At 40.7% G+C, this 13,432-nt stretch overlaps 1 protein-coding gene across 10 annotated transcripts in view; it reads right to left on the bottom strand.

The window, feature by feature from the left end:
• The window catches only part of BNC1 (basonuclin 1), a 212,186-nt gene that overhangs the window by 97,168 nt on the left and 101,586 nt on the right, over positions 1 to 13,432 (bottom strand). For all 10 annotated transcript variants that reach the window (XR_008892475.1, XM_056572153.1, XM_056572151.1 and 7 more), the window contains exon 2: positions 9,410 to 9,515. The gene's annotated coding sequence lies outside the window, so the exon portion shown is untranslated. The remainder of the gene's footprint in view (positions 1 to 9,409; positions 9,516 to 13,432) is intronic.

Genomic DNA, 13,432 nt, shown 5'->3' with positions numbered 1-13,432 from the left:
CCTTAAGGACCAAGGACGTACTGGTACGTCCTGAGTCCTCTCCCTTACTATAACGCAGGGGCCATGGCGTGACCCCACGACATAGCGGGTCGGGCCCGGCACCTAGCAATGGCCAGGACCTGTGGCTAATAGCGCATGGCACTGATTGCAGTGCCTCAGGCTATTAACCCTTTAGATGCGGCGTTCAAAGTTGATCGCCGCGTCTAAAGTGAAACTAAACTGCTGCCGGTTAGCTCAGGGGGCTGTTCGGGATTGCTGCAGCAAAATCGTGACATCCCGAACAGCTGTAGGACACAAGGAGGGTCCCCTTACCTGCCTTCTGGCTGTAGAATCATTGATCTATGGTATCCTATGGGATAATAAAGATCAATGTAGAAGATCAGCGTGTGCAGTGTTATAGCCCCCTATGGGAGCTATAACACTGCAAAAAAAAAAAAAAAAAGGAAAAAAAAAAAAAATAAAGTTAATAAAGATAATTTCACCCCTTCCCTCATAAAAGTTTGAATCACCCCCTTTAAAAAAAAAAAAAAAACAATTAAATAAAAATAAACATGTGATATTGCCGTGTGCGGAAATGTCCGAATTATAAAAATATATCGTTAAACCGCAGGGTCAATGGCATACAAGCAAAAAAATTCCAAAGTCCAAAATAGCATATTTTTGGTCACTTTTTATATCATGAAAAAATTAATAAAAAGTGATCTGAAGTTTTTAGCGGTACCATTTTTGTATTGATCAGACTTTTTGATCACGGCGCAATAAAATGAGCCCCGTACGCAGAAAAATAAAAAAGTTATAGGGGTCAGAAGATAATTTTAAATGTATACATTTTCCTGCATGTAGTTATGATTTTTTCCAGAAGTACGACTATATAAGTAGGGTCTTTTTTACCGAAAAATGTACTGAGTAGTAACGGAAGCTCCCAAAATTTACGAAATGGCGTTTTTTCCTCAAATTTGTCGTAAAATGATTTTTTTTCCGTTTTGCTGTAGATCTTTGGGTAAAATTACTGATGTACGTAGGGAGGATGAAACGAAAGTGCAAAAATGGAAAAACGCTCAATCCTTAAGGGGAACATTTTTTTTTTTTTTTTTATTATCAACTGGCTCAGAAAGTTAAAAAGATTTGTAAATTACTTCTATTAAAAATCTTAATCCTTTAAGTACTTATGAGCTACTGAAGTTGAGTTGCTATTTTCTGTCTAAGTGCTCTCTGATGACACCTGTCTCGGGAACAGTTCAGAGTAGAAGCAAATCCTTATAGCAAACCTCTCCTATTCTGTGCAGTTCCAGAGACAGACAGAGGTGTCAGCAGAGAGCACTGTTGTCAGACAGAAAAGAACATCTCAACTTCAGCAGCTGATAATTATTGGAAGGATTAAGATTTAAAGGATTAAAAATCTGTTGAACTTTCTGGAGCCAGTTGATATATTAAAAAAAAAATATATAATTTTTTCCCTGGAATACCCCTTTAAGGAGTGTGCAGCCTAAAAGGTTTGTCTGGCAGGTTCTGTGGAGACGTGTTGTGGATATAAGAATCAACATGACAGTCTGGGCTGGATGGAAAAGAAAAAGAAAAGTGCACGACTCTGAACAGAGAAGAGGTCACTACATTTACCTATGTAATTACTAATATGGTCTGCAGAGCGGGTGTAGAGCCGATGTCACCACTGTGAGAAAATCCTGTGTGTGCCCCTGGTGAGTGACGATGAATACACTATATCACCAGGCCATAGGGGGAGGCACAATACTCTGCCTTTCCTGGGTGCTTCAAACTCACGTTATGTCAGTGATGAAGGGGGGTGGGGGGGACCAAAATGCACCTTCGCCTGTGTAGAAAAAAAAATTCTTGCACCGGCCCTGCTTATGATGTTACTGTAAGTTCCTGTACTTGAACACAACAGGATGTAGTTGGATATTTAGTATATACAGATTGCTGTTACCTTGATAACTATCAGATCTATATGAAAAAATTCCATTTATGACAGATCTCTAGCATCCTGAGGACTAACCCGGAGGATAGAAGAGAAACGTCATGGGGAAATATCTAGCACAACAGAAACCAAACACTTTCTAAACTATCTGCTCAGGTCTCAAATGAACTAATGTTTGCTTTACGTTTTTTCAAGGCGTTCATTAGGAAGCAAAACTTTTACACTTTAATAGTTTGCCCTCATAGTTCCCTCTAAAGTCTGTGAGGTCAAAGGGAAACTTTTTATAAATCAATCTTTCCTTTGTTTGCCGTATTTGATCATGTCACTTGGAATGGAGCAGAACGGGGCCTGATGAAATTGGAAAAGCATGTGTAGATAGAAATCACTTTCAGATGAATTCAGACACTTCCTGCCACTCTGCAGATGCCACAGTGCTTGAAGCCACCCTCCCAGGAGAGATGATTCACCTGGAAGGAGGGCCAGGCTCTGCCAGATGTGTAGGAAGCTGCCTGAGACCCACACGCTAACACTGTCTCAATTGTATGAAGCATATGCTTTAAGTCAAGGGTGAAAAATGCAGGCACCAGCACATGCCAAAACGCTTTCAAGCATGGCCCACCAGTCAGCCTCAAGCTTAAAGCGCTGATCCATCGAGTCAGCAGATGTGTGTCACTGCAGTACAAGTTGTGGCTGGTTCCAAGTATAAAGGAGCTAAGTGACCTAATCCAGACATTCAAACTTCACGGTGAAAACCACAGTGCTGTCACTTTGCAAGCTGATAGTAGCAGACATTCCTCTTGTAGAATGAGCTTTACTCGCTGACAATTACAGCTCTGCAGATCGTTCTCTTTATAAAAAAGAAAAAAGATATCTGTTATTTTAGCAAGAGATCCAGATACAGAAAGTGTTAACTTTTCATAATTTATAGAAATATAGAGATAAGGGTAGTTATGGGTTACAGACTTAAAAAAGTAAAAAAAAATTAAATAAAATAAAAGGGGGGGGGGGGGGGGGGAGTTTCTGCTTTTTGCACTCTTTTCTTCAGACCACCACCCCTTGCCCTTGGGATTTTCATGATCATTTCTTTTGAGAGCACCTGCAAAAAAAAGAGTGAAACACTACATGGCTCCTATCTGAATAACAGCATTCAAGAACAAGAGGGACCCTTTTTACTGTTGGCTCTCTGCTCTGGATTAAAGAAAAAAGAAAAGAAGGTGTGGTCTATGGGAAACAAATTTTAAGAGAGTTAACAGGTCATCTTTATGGAAGTTAAAAACATCCATGCGGGGCATAGTCAAGATCATATCCCTTATGTACTGCTACAGAATATTTGATTTCTGGAGTGGACCATTTAAGAACAAAAATTAAAACCTGGTAAAATTAGCCATTTTTCACCACAAATTCTGCCATTCACGGCAGAAACACGCGCTATTTAGTTGCGATACTGCAACAAATTAACACAGCCTAAGCGAAGGGCCTGGCAGCAAATCACACTGACGTGCATATGAGACATGATGGCGATGCTGCAGTTTGGGTACTCCTATGGAAAAATAAATAAATCAACTGGTGCCAGAGAATTACAGATAATTACTGTTATTCTTAATTCTGTTTTAAAATCTTAATCCTTCCAGAGAAAGATGTGTAGTTATTTACACCCGGACAGAGGTGTCAGCAGAGAGCACTACGGTCAGACTGGAAAGAACTACACAACTTTCTCTGTAGTAAACAGCAGCTGATAAGTACTGTAAGCTGATAAGTACTTAAGATTTTTTAAATAGAAGCAATTTATAAATCTGTTTAACTTTAAGGCACCAGTTGAAAAACATTTGTTTTCCACCGGAGTACCCACTAAAGCTGACCTACAACTGCATCTACTGCATTGCTAACATCACCTACATAGCGTGAGATTACATCGTGCTCTCACACAATTTTGTACTATAGTCTGTTCAAACTTCTTTGAGGCTTTTTACAAAGTGCAATTAAATTATAAAAATTTCTAAAAATATTTATTCTGTTGGTCAGTACAATTCTAACGATACCCAATTTTTCATTTAAATTACATAAAAAAAATAATTACAAAAAAATGAATATGTGGTGAACCACGGGTGTGCGATGAGGTTTCTGGGGCAGATGTTGTAGCCATGGGGCAGGTGTTATTAACCCCTAAAGGTTCGTGACGCCAGGGTGTGGTTTTTCCGGTAACCACCCGAACGGTAGCACCGCTATCCCAAGGTTAGGCAGGGCAATAATTGTCCAAGATCAGGTTAGGATTAATGGTAGCTTTACTGAGGTAGACAGATGGAAATAGTCTTTACAGCTAGGCCAGGATCCCATAGAGGTGACCTTGCAGCTGGGACTTGTAGTGACAGCCACACTGACTATAATAGACTTGACTATAGACTTGACTTGACTGTAGGTAGTGACAGCAGACATAGATGACTTGACTTACTGGCATGTGGCTGTAGGTTAGGCTTGAGAAATCCAGGTGTGCTGGACACTAGCTCTAAGATGTCTGGTCTTTACTGTGTCTCAGTAGGAAGTGTGGTAGAAGAGTAAAAGAGGCAAATTGAAATGGCTCCCCCTCTTATAATGAAGGGCTGAGCCAGAAGCCCATAGGTCAAGCTGCAGATCACCTGGTGCTCCCTGGGTGACAAAGACATCATGTGAACACATTATCATGTGACTAACTCAAAGGTTCTTAAAGGGGTACTCCGGTGCTTAGACATCTTATCCCCTATCAAAGGGGTCCAGTGAGCCTTAACACCCCACAGGTGTTTGAAGGCCTTTCGTTAAAGTTGGATGTGTAAATTAATTTTTTTTCCTCAAAAAAATGCTGTTCCCCCCCATATTTTAAATTTTTACAAGGGGTAATAGGAGAAAATGTCCCCCAAAATTTGTAACTTCATTTCTTCTGACTAAGGAAATACACCATGTGTGGACATCAAGTGCTCTACTGGCACACTACAATGCTCAGAAGAGAAGGTGCGCCATTGAGCCTTTGGAGAGAGAATTTGGTTGGAATAGAAGTCAGGGGCTTTGTAAACATACAAGCTCCCAGAACAGTGGACCCCCCACATTTGACCCCATTTTGGAAACTACACCCCTCACAGAATTTAATAAGGGGTGCAGTGAGAATTTACACCCCACTGGCATTTGACAGGTCTTTGTAACAGTGAGCTGAGCAAATGAAAAATAAAATTTTTCATTTTCACGGACCACTGCTCCAAAAATCTGTCAGATACCCCTTATAACATTCCGTGAGGGGTGTAGTTTCCAAAATGGGGTCACATGTGGGGGGGGGGGTCCATTGTTCTGGCACTATGGGGGCTTTGTAAAAAATACGTGGCCTTCAATTCCGGACAACTTTTCTCGCCAAAAGCCCATTGGCGCTCCTTTTCTGAGCATTGTAGTTCGCCCGCAGAGCACTTTACATCCACATATGGGGTATGTTCTTACTCAGAAGAAATGGGGTTACAAATTTTGGGGGGCTTTTTTTTCCTATTTTTCCCTTGTGAAAATGAGAAAATTTAGGGTAACAGCAGCATTTTAGTCAAAATGTTTTTTTTTTTCGTTTTCCCATTCAACTTTAATGAAAATTTGTCAAACACCTGTGGGGTGTTAAGGCTCACTATAACACTTGTTACGTTCCGTGAGGGGTGCAGTTTCCAAAATGTGGCCACATGTGGGTATTTATTTTTTTGCGATTATGTCACAACCGCTGTAAAATCAGCCACCCCTGTGCAAATCACCAATTTAGGCCTCAAATTTACATAGTGCGCTCTCACTCCTGAGCCGCCTTGTGCGCCCGCACAGCACTTTATGCCCACATATGGGGTATTTCCGTACTCAGGAGAAATTGCGGTACAAATTTTGGGAGTAAATAAAAAGTATGGGGCAACACCAGCATGTTAGTTTAAACATTTTTATTTTTTTACACTAAAAGGCTGGTGTAGACCCCAACTTTTCCTTTTCATAAAGGGTAAAAGGAGAAATTGCTACCCAAAATTTGTGACGCAATTTCTCCTGAGTACGGAAATACCCCATATGTGGCCCTAAACTGTTTCCTTGAAATACAACAGAGCTCCAAAGTAAAAGAGCACCATGCACATTTGAGGACTGAATTAGAGATTGCATAGGGGTGGACATAGGGGTATTCTCTGTTGCTAAATTCTGAGCATGCCTGGACAGTCAGTGGCTGTCCGAAAATGTGGTAGTGTAGTGTTAGGGTACATTCGCACTGGCGGGGGTTTACGGTGAGTTTCTCGCTAGGAGTTTGAGCTGCGGCGGTAAATTTTCCGAAGCTCAAACTTGAAGCAGGAAACTCACTAAACCCCCCCCCCCCCCCTGTGTGAATGTACCCTGTACATTCACATTGGGGGGTTGGCAAACCTCCAGCTGTTGCAAAACTACAACTCCCAACATGCACTGACAGACCGTGCGTTCTGGGAGTACTTTTGCAACAGCTGGAGGCACACTGGTTGGAAAACCTTCAGTTGAATTCTGTTTTCCAACCAGTGTGCCTCCGGCTGTTGCAAAACTACAACTTCCAGCATGTACTGATTGCCGAAGGGCATATTGGGAGATGTAGTTATACAAGAGCTGAAGGTACGCAACTACAATTCCCAGCATGGCGAGACAGCCGTTTGCTGTTCGTGCATGCTGGGAGTTGTAGTTTTGCAAGATTTAGAGGGACACTGTTTAGAAACCACCGCACAGTGATCTCCAAACTGTGACCCTCCAGATGTTGCAAAACTACAAATCCCAGCATGCCCAGACAGCAAACTGTTGTTCGGGCATGCTGGGAGTTGTAGTTTTGCAACATCTGGAGGGCTACAGTTAAGAGACCGCTATATAGTGGTCTCCAAACTGTAGCCCTCCAGATGTTGCTAGGCAACTCAACGGCTTCCATAGTCTGCACCAGGGAGCCAGCCGTACATCATCGCCGCCTGCTGCCGCTGATGGTAAGTAAGCTCCTATGCCGGTCACAGGACAGTTCCTCCGTTCTGCCGCACTACTGTGGGTGGGCAGAAAGGGGGAACCGAACTTTAACCCCCCCCACCTCCGATCTGCTATTGGTTGGTCGCTTCTGACTGACCAATAGCAGGGATAGGAGGGGTGGCATCCCTGCCACCTCACTCCTATCCCTTCAGGGGGATCGTGGGTGTCTTGGACATTCCCGATCCCCCTTATTTTCCGGGTCACCAGAGACACGTATGACCCCGGAATTGTCTGAATTGACCGGCGAAACCCCAAACCCACTCTCAGCTGTCACTCATCAGCTACAAATAAAGCTTCTGAACTTGCTTTATAGTTCCTGACCATGCACTTTGCTTAAATATACATCATGCATAATGAAGGGGTACACCCCCCTTTGTTATTTCTTTATCATTGTGATGAATGCACTCTCCTTTTGATCGGTGCCACTGGCCTGTGACTGTGGCTTTGTATTATGATTTTTACATTCAGCAATAGGGGTTAATATAGCCCATTTTCCATTAGTCCCATGCACCCTATGCTACCGTGTATAGATTATGCAATATCGGGGAACTGTGATAGGTTATACTGTACCTTTTTCCAGATCTAGGGCTATTGGGCATCTATGTATTCTATCTTATCACATATTTATTTGTGCCAATTCGTCTCACACATGCTTTCATCTTGTGCAGGCTTCCGTTGAAGAAGAGAATATTTTCCCTTAGTTTGCAGTGAGCCCAACTGTGGACTGTTTTAGTGGTTTTAAATGTGTGTCTTGTGTACCATATTGTTGTAATAAATTACACCAACTTTGTACAGCTTTTATGAATATATTTGTGTGTGCACCATTTAATTGTGTTTCTGACTTTCTTCTTGTACTGTGTTGATTCTCCAAAAACACCCTCCCCCCCCCCCCCCCGTACATGTGTATTTGTTATAGGTAGGGATGTACCCACTGTATGTTTTCTGATTCTAGAATTTTTAACCCCTTAAGGACTAAGCCCATTTGGGCCTTAAGGACTCAGACAATTTTATTTTTACGTTTTCGTTTTTTCCTCCTCGCCTTCAAAAAAAATCATAACTTTTTTTGCGTAACTAGTTGTCCGTTGTAATGCCATCACTCACTTTACCATAAAATGTATGGCCCAAGCCAAAAAAATACTATTTTTGTGGGAAAATTAAAAAGAAAACCGCAATTTTGCTAATTTTGGAAGGTTTCGTTTTCACACCATACAATTTACAGTAAAATGACATGTGTTCTTCAGTCTTTGGGTCAATACGATTAAAATGATACCCATGAATATGTACTTTTCTATTACTATTGTGCTTAAAAAAAACGCAAACTTTTTAACCAAATTAGTACGTTTAAAATCCCCCTATTTTGAAGACCTATAACTTTTCACTTTCCGTATAAGAGGTGGTATGAGGGCTAATTTTTTGTCATGTGATCTGTACTTTTTATTGATACCATATTTGCATGTATAACATTTTTAATACATTTATTTATAAAAAATTTTGGAATAAAAAATAAAATAAAAAAAAGCAGCAGTTTTGGACTTTTTTTTACGTTCACCGTACGGCATCATTAACATTATATTTTAATAGTTTGGATATTTACGTATGCGGTGATATCAAATATTTTTATTAAATATTTTTTAATATTCTCAGACCAGAGCACAAGACCCCTGCCAGGCAGTGGAGGCAGGTGAGGGGACCTCTATCTGCCATTCTGGATGATTGGATCTCCGCGGCAGCGATGCGGGTGATCCGATCATTCATTTTAGTGACCGCAGAGCTGCAGATGCCGTGATCTGTATTGCTCATGGCATCTGAGGGGTTAATGGCGGACATCTGCGCGATCACGGATGTCGGCCTTTACCGGCGGGTCCCTTGGCTGCTATCAGCAGCCGGGACCTGCCTGGCATGACTCGAGCATCCGGTTATGTATAGGACGTAAATGTACGTCCTTGTGCGTTAGGTACCACCTCACCAGGACGTACATTTACGTCCTGTGTTGTTAAGTATATACGTAAATAAATGACTTTCCATCAAAACAGATCAACAAATATGTTTTTTTCCCCCCCATAAAATAGATGCATACTAACTGTATGTCTAAGAAACAAAATCCTCATATCTGGCCACGAAGATGCCCAATTTTACCACCGTTTTATCATTAGTTTTTTTTAACAGTATAACATTTTCAATCAAGACTTTTTTGCAAATGTTATCCTACAAGTACATGCAACACTGTTTGTGGGTTAAATTATAACCTGGGAATGTTATGTATGTACTCCAGACTAATATCATCAATGTATGAGGCATTTACTGGTTTGTGATTCTGATCTAATAAGCTTGATGTAGGTTGGCATTATCCAGAAAAATGTCTCAGAGTTGCAGAAGAAAATATGTATGTATCACACAGAAGTATATAGTGTCATGACAGAATTTACCAGCATTGGTAGTATCTTCCTCAGCACGCAGGGTTGTATACTTTACACTGACCTGTCTCGAGATGGCCTCCCTTCAAGGAGTTAATGAAAGTGCATGACTTGTACCATCCGTAAACGTCTCTGGTCCACTTAAACATAAGGCAGAGCTCCAAACATACCTAAGACAGGAAAAAAAGTTTATTTAAGGAGTACCACCATGTACTTGGTATAATCACTGGGTTACATAAGGTATTCATTCCTTCACTCCCCACAGAGGGCTGACAGTGTCAGTACCATGACTTGGCTGTGTTTTCCAACTCCTTCAGGTTTTTTTTCCTTTCTTGCTTAACTTATTTTTGTGGAATTCAGTGTTTAGTTACTCAGTTATCACCGCTGTATTGAGGGCTGTAAAATTCTCAGGAGAGATTACTGAAAGCGAAATGTATCTTGCATGGCCATCATAAAGCAAGAACTGTCTAATGTCAGGCTATACAGGAGACTTCTAAGGGTTTAATGCCAAAAACAGTTTGTGTTCTCTGGAATCTGACATTCAAATGGACATTCATTTTCCTACAATGAAAAGGTATGTGTTGCTGCATAGCTGGGCAGATTTGCCATTCAGGATTTCAGGAAAGCCAAGTAGCTGTAAATGCTGTACTTGTCATCCAGTTTTTCAAAATACAGGTATAACTAAGAAAGGACTAAATATTTAACATTAAAACATATGCAACTGGGAGGAACTTTTTATAAAATCGGAGAACCTAACCTCTTGGTGACGTTTGTTTAACATGCATAATGAAAGCTGCTCATGCACATAAGACTGTCCTAGAAAAATTGGTTATTTGCTCAAATGCTATCTAATGCTCTGGAGTAACCCAGAAGATCAGCCCTCCCATAGGAATCTAGCAGTTTCTTACTTTCCTCTATTAGGGTGCGTTCCCACCTGGAGTATACAGGGCCTTCCGGCGGCAGCCCTCTGCGTGTAGTGAGTTTTGGAGGCGGGGCCGTGTGCCAGCATAACTGACGAGCGGCTCCGCCTCCAAAACTCACTACACACATAGGGCTGCTGCTGGAAAGCCCTGTGTATAGTGAGCGAGGAATACGCAGCGTATTTCCCGCTGCTGCCGAAAATTTTGCGCAATGTGAAATACGTTTCGTATACGCCAGGTGGGAATGCACTCTTTGGCTCAAAAACTGCAGTGGCAGTATTCCAAAAACTGCCAGAAAAAAAAACCAAATGGAAACTTAGCCTAAGTCAGAAGTGGATGTCCTATTCCTTTTGAATAAACTTCTGGCTTTGGCTCAAAAACTGCAGTGGCTGTATTCCAAAAGCTGCCAGAAAAAAAAAAAAAAAAAATAAAAAAAAATAAACAACAAGTGGAAACTTAGCCTTAGGGTACATTCAAACATGTAGATTTTCTGCTGCAGATTTGCTGTTGCAGATTTTGCTGTCCATTGAAGTCAATGGGCAGCAAAAATATGCTGAAGCAGATCTGGAGCAGGAATGGGTAGGAAAATACGCAGCAGCAAATACAGCACATGTGACCCTACCCTAAACCCCTTAAGGACAAGGCCCATTTTATTTTTGTATCTGTCATTTTTTTCTCCTTACCTTCTAAAAATCATAACTATTTTATATTTCCATCCACAGACCCATGAGGGCTTGTTTTTTGAGTCACCAATTTTACTTTTTAATGACATCATTTATTTTACCATAAAATGTACGGCGCAACCAAAAAATTATTATTTATGTGGGAATATTGAACAGAAAACCGCAATTTTGCAAATTTTGGGAGGTTTTGTTTTCACGCTGTACGCTTTTCGGTAAAAATGACATGTTTTATTTATTCTGTGGGTCAATATGATTAAAATGATACTCATGTTATAGGCCTTTTTTTTTTTAATAATTGTACCGCTTTACTTAATTTTAACTTATTAACTTTTTATAAAAAAAATTTTAGAATAAAATGTGACAAAGCAGCAACTTTGGACTTTTTTAAAATTATTATTATTATAATTTTTTTACGTTTACGCCATGCACTGTATGGGATAACTAACAATATATTTTCATAGTTCAGACTTTTATGCATGTGGTGGTACCAAATATGATTAATTATTTTTTTACGGTTTTTGAGAGTAAAATGGGAAAAACTGATGATGATTTACATTTTTAGTCGGGGGAGGGGATTTTTCCCATTTTTTAACTTTTTTTTTTTTAACACTTTAATAGTCCCCATCATTTGATTGCTAATACTCAATCTCAGACCAGAGCAAAAGACCCCAGGAGAGGGCCGGAGGAAGGTGAGGGGACCTCCGGCTGCCATGCTGGATGATCGGATTCCCTGCAGCAGCGCTGCGGGCGATCCGATCATCCATTTAAAGTACTACACTGCCGCAGATGCCATGATCTGTATTGATCACAGCATCTGAGGGGTTAATGGCGGACATCCGCGCGATCGCGGACGTCTGCCATTAACGGCGGGTCCCCAGCTGCTGATAGCAGCCGGGACCTGCTGCGCATGACGCGAGCACCGGTCATGGCGGAGCGTAAATATATTCCATGGTGCGTTAAGTACTACCGCACCATGACGTACATTTACATCCACTGTTAAGGGGTTAAATGGGCACTGTCATTAAAATTATTTTTTTTGTATATGATACAGCAGGTAAAATAAATAAGATTTGTAATTTACTCCGTTTCATACACAGACAGAATGCGAGGGATATTTACTGCCTATGGCCAGACAGCCAGGAGACCAAAGTCTGTGCTTTTGAGCAGGCGGAATGCAGTCTGGACCAGAAGGGAGACTCCTAGTGGCCAAATGTATAAGGCAAAGAAAATGACTAGAGATGAGCGAATTTACAGTAAATTCGATTCGTCACGAACTTCTTGGCTCGGCAGTTGATGACTTATCCTGCATAAATTAGTTCAGCTTTCAGGTGCCCCTGTGGGCTGGAAAAGGTGGATACAGTCCTAGGAAAGAGTCTCCTAGGTCTGTATCCACCTTTTCCAGCCCACGGGAGCACCTGAAAGCTGAACTAATTTATGCAGGATAAGTCATCAACTGCCGAGCCGAGAAGTTCGTGACGAATCGAATTTACTGTAAATTCGCTCATCTCTAAAAATGACAAAATACTTTTTTACAGAAAGCAAGTTACAAATCTTATTTTACCTATTTCATATGCAAAAAAAATCATTTTAAATGACAGTGCCCATTTAAACTCCAAAACACTCAGACAGGTGACGTCAGACTGTGAGCCCCAATGGGAACAGGCACCAATTTTATTGTACAGTATACTGTACAGTGCAGTGAAATATGCTAACTCTATATAAAGGAATTACTGAATTAAAACATGCAAACCTGGCCAGTATGCATGTATATGCTGAGTTCAGGAGAGAAACAGGTCAGGCCAATAGTTATGCATATGGAAATCTTTAGGCTTAATAACTGCAATAAAAGGCATTGGCATTATTGTGGTAGTCATGGTGAGATAGGTCAACAATGTGTCATGCTCATGTTCAAATACAGTATTTTGGTCAGTATTTGGAACTCATTTTGGTTAGAATTTGTAGCTAAAACAGTAGTGGAACCAACAGTGCAAAAACTAATAGAAAAAGATTTACACCTTTTTCTTAAGTGCAGATCACTTGGAATTGGTTTTGTTAAAAAAAATTTTTTTTTTAAATGATAAAAAAAAGGTATTAAAAAAAAAAAAAATTAATCTACAGGCTATACTGACATCTTATATTATCGCATGTATATGTCATGTATAGCAGAAGGGCACAGGATGGTGACGTCATTTACCGGCATCTTCCTGTCCACACTAGCACAGAAGGGGAGGGGTGTGTTGGGTCATGGTAACCCAGCACTTTATTAGGCAACTATATATTTTGCATGTGACATAAAGAACGGAGTTCTACATGCAGAAAATACTTCTACAACACATGAACTAGAACTGAAGCCAATGATATAGAAAAGGTTTGTGTGGTTCACTAGAGTAGCTGTAACAGTAGCCATATCATTTGTCACCACTCTTGTGACTAGACAATTCTTGTAGGTAAATAGCTATTATATTAACCAAACTGTGTGGCCAA

The sequence above is a fragment of the Hyla sarda genome, chromosome 4 (assembly GCF_029499605.1).
Source record: "Hyla sarda isolate aHylSar1 chromosome 4, aHylSar1.hap1, whole genome shotgun sequence".
In the NCBI taxonomy this organism is placed as follows: Eukaryota; Metazoa; Chordata; class Amphibia; order Anura; family Hylidae; genus Hyla; species Hyla sarda.
This window is presented reverse-complemented; position numbering and strand designations above follow the sequence as displayed.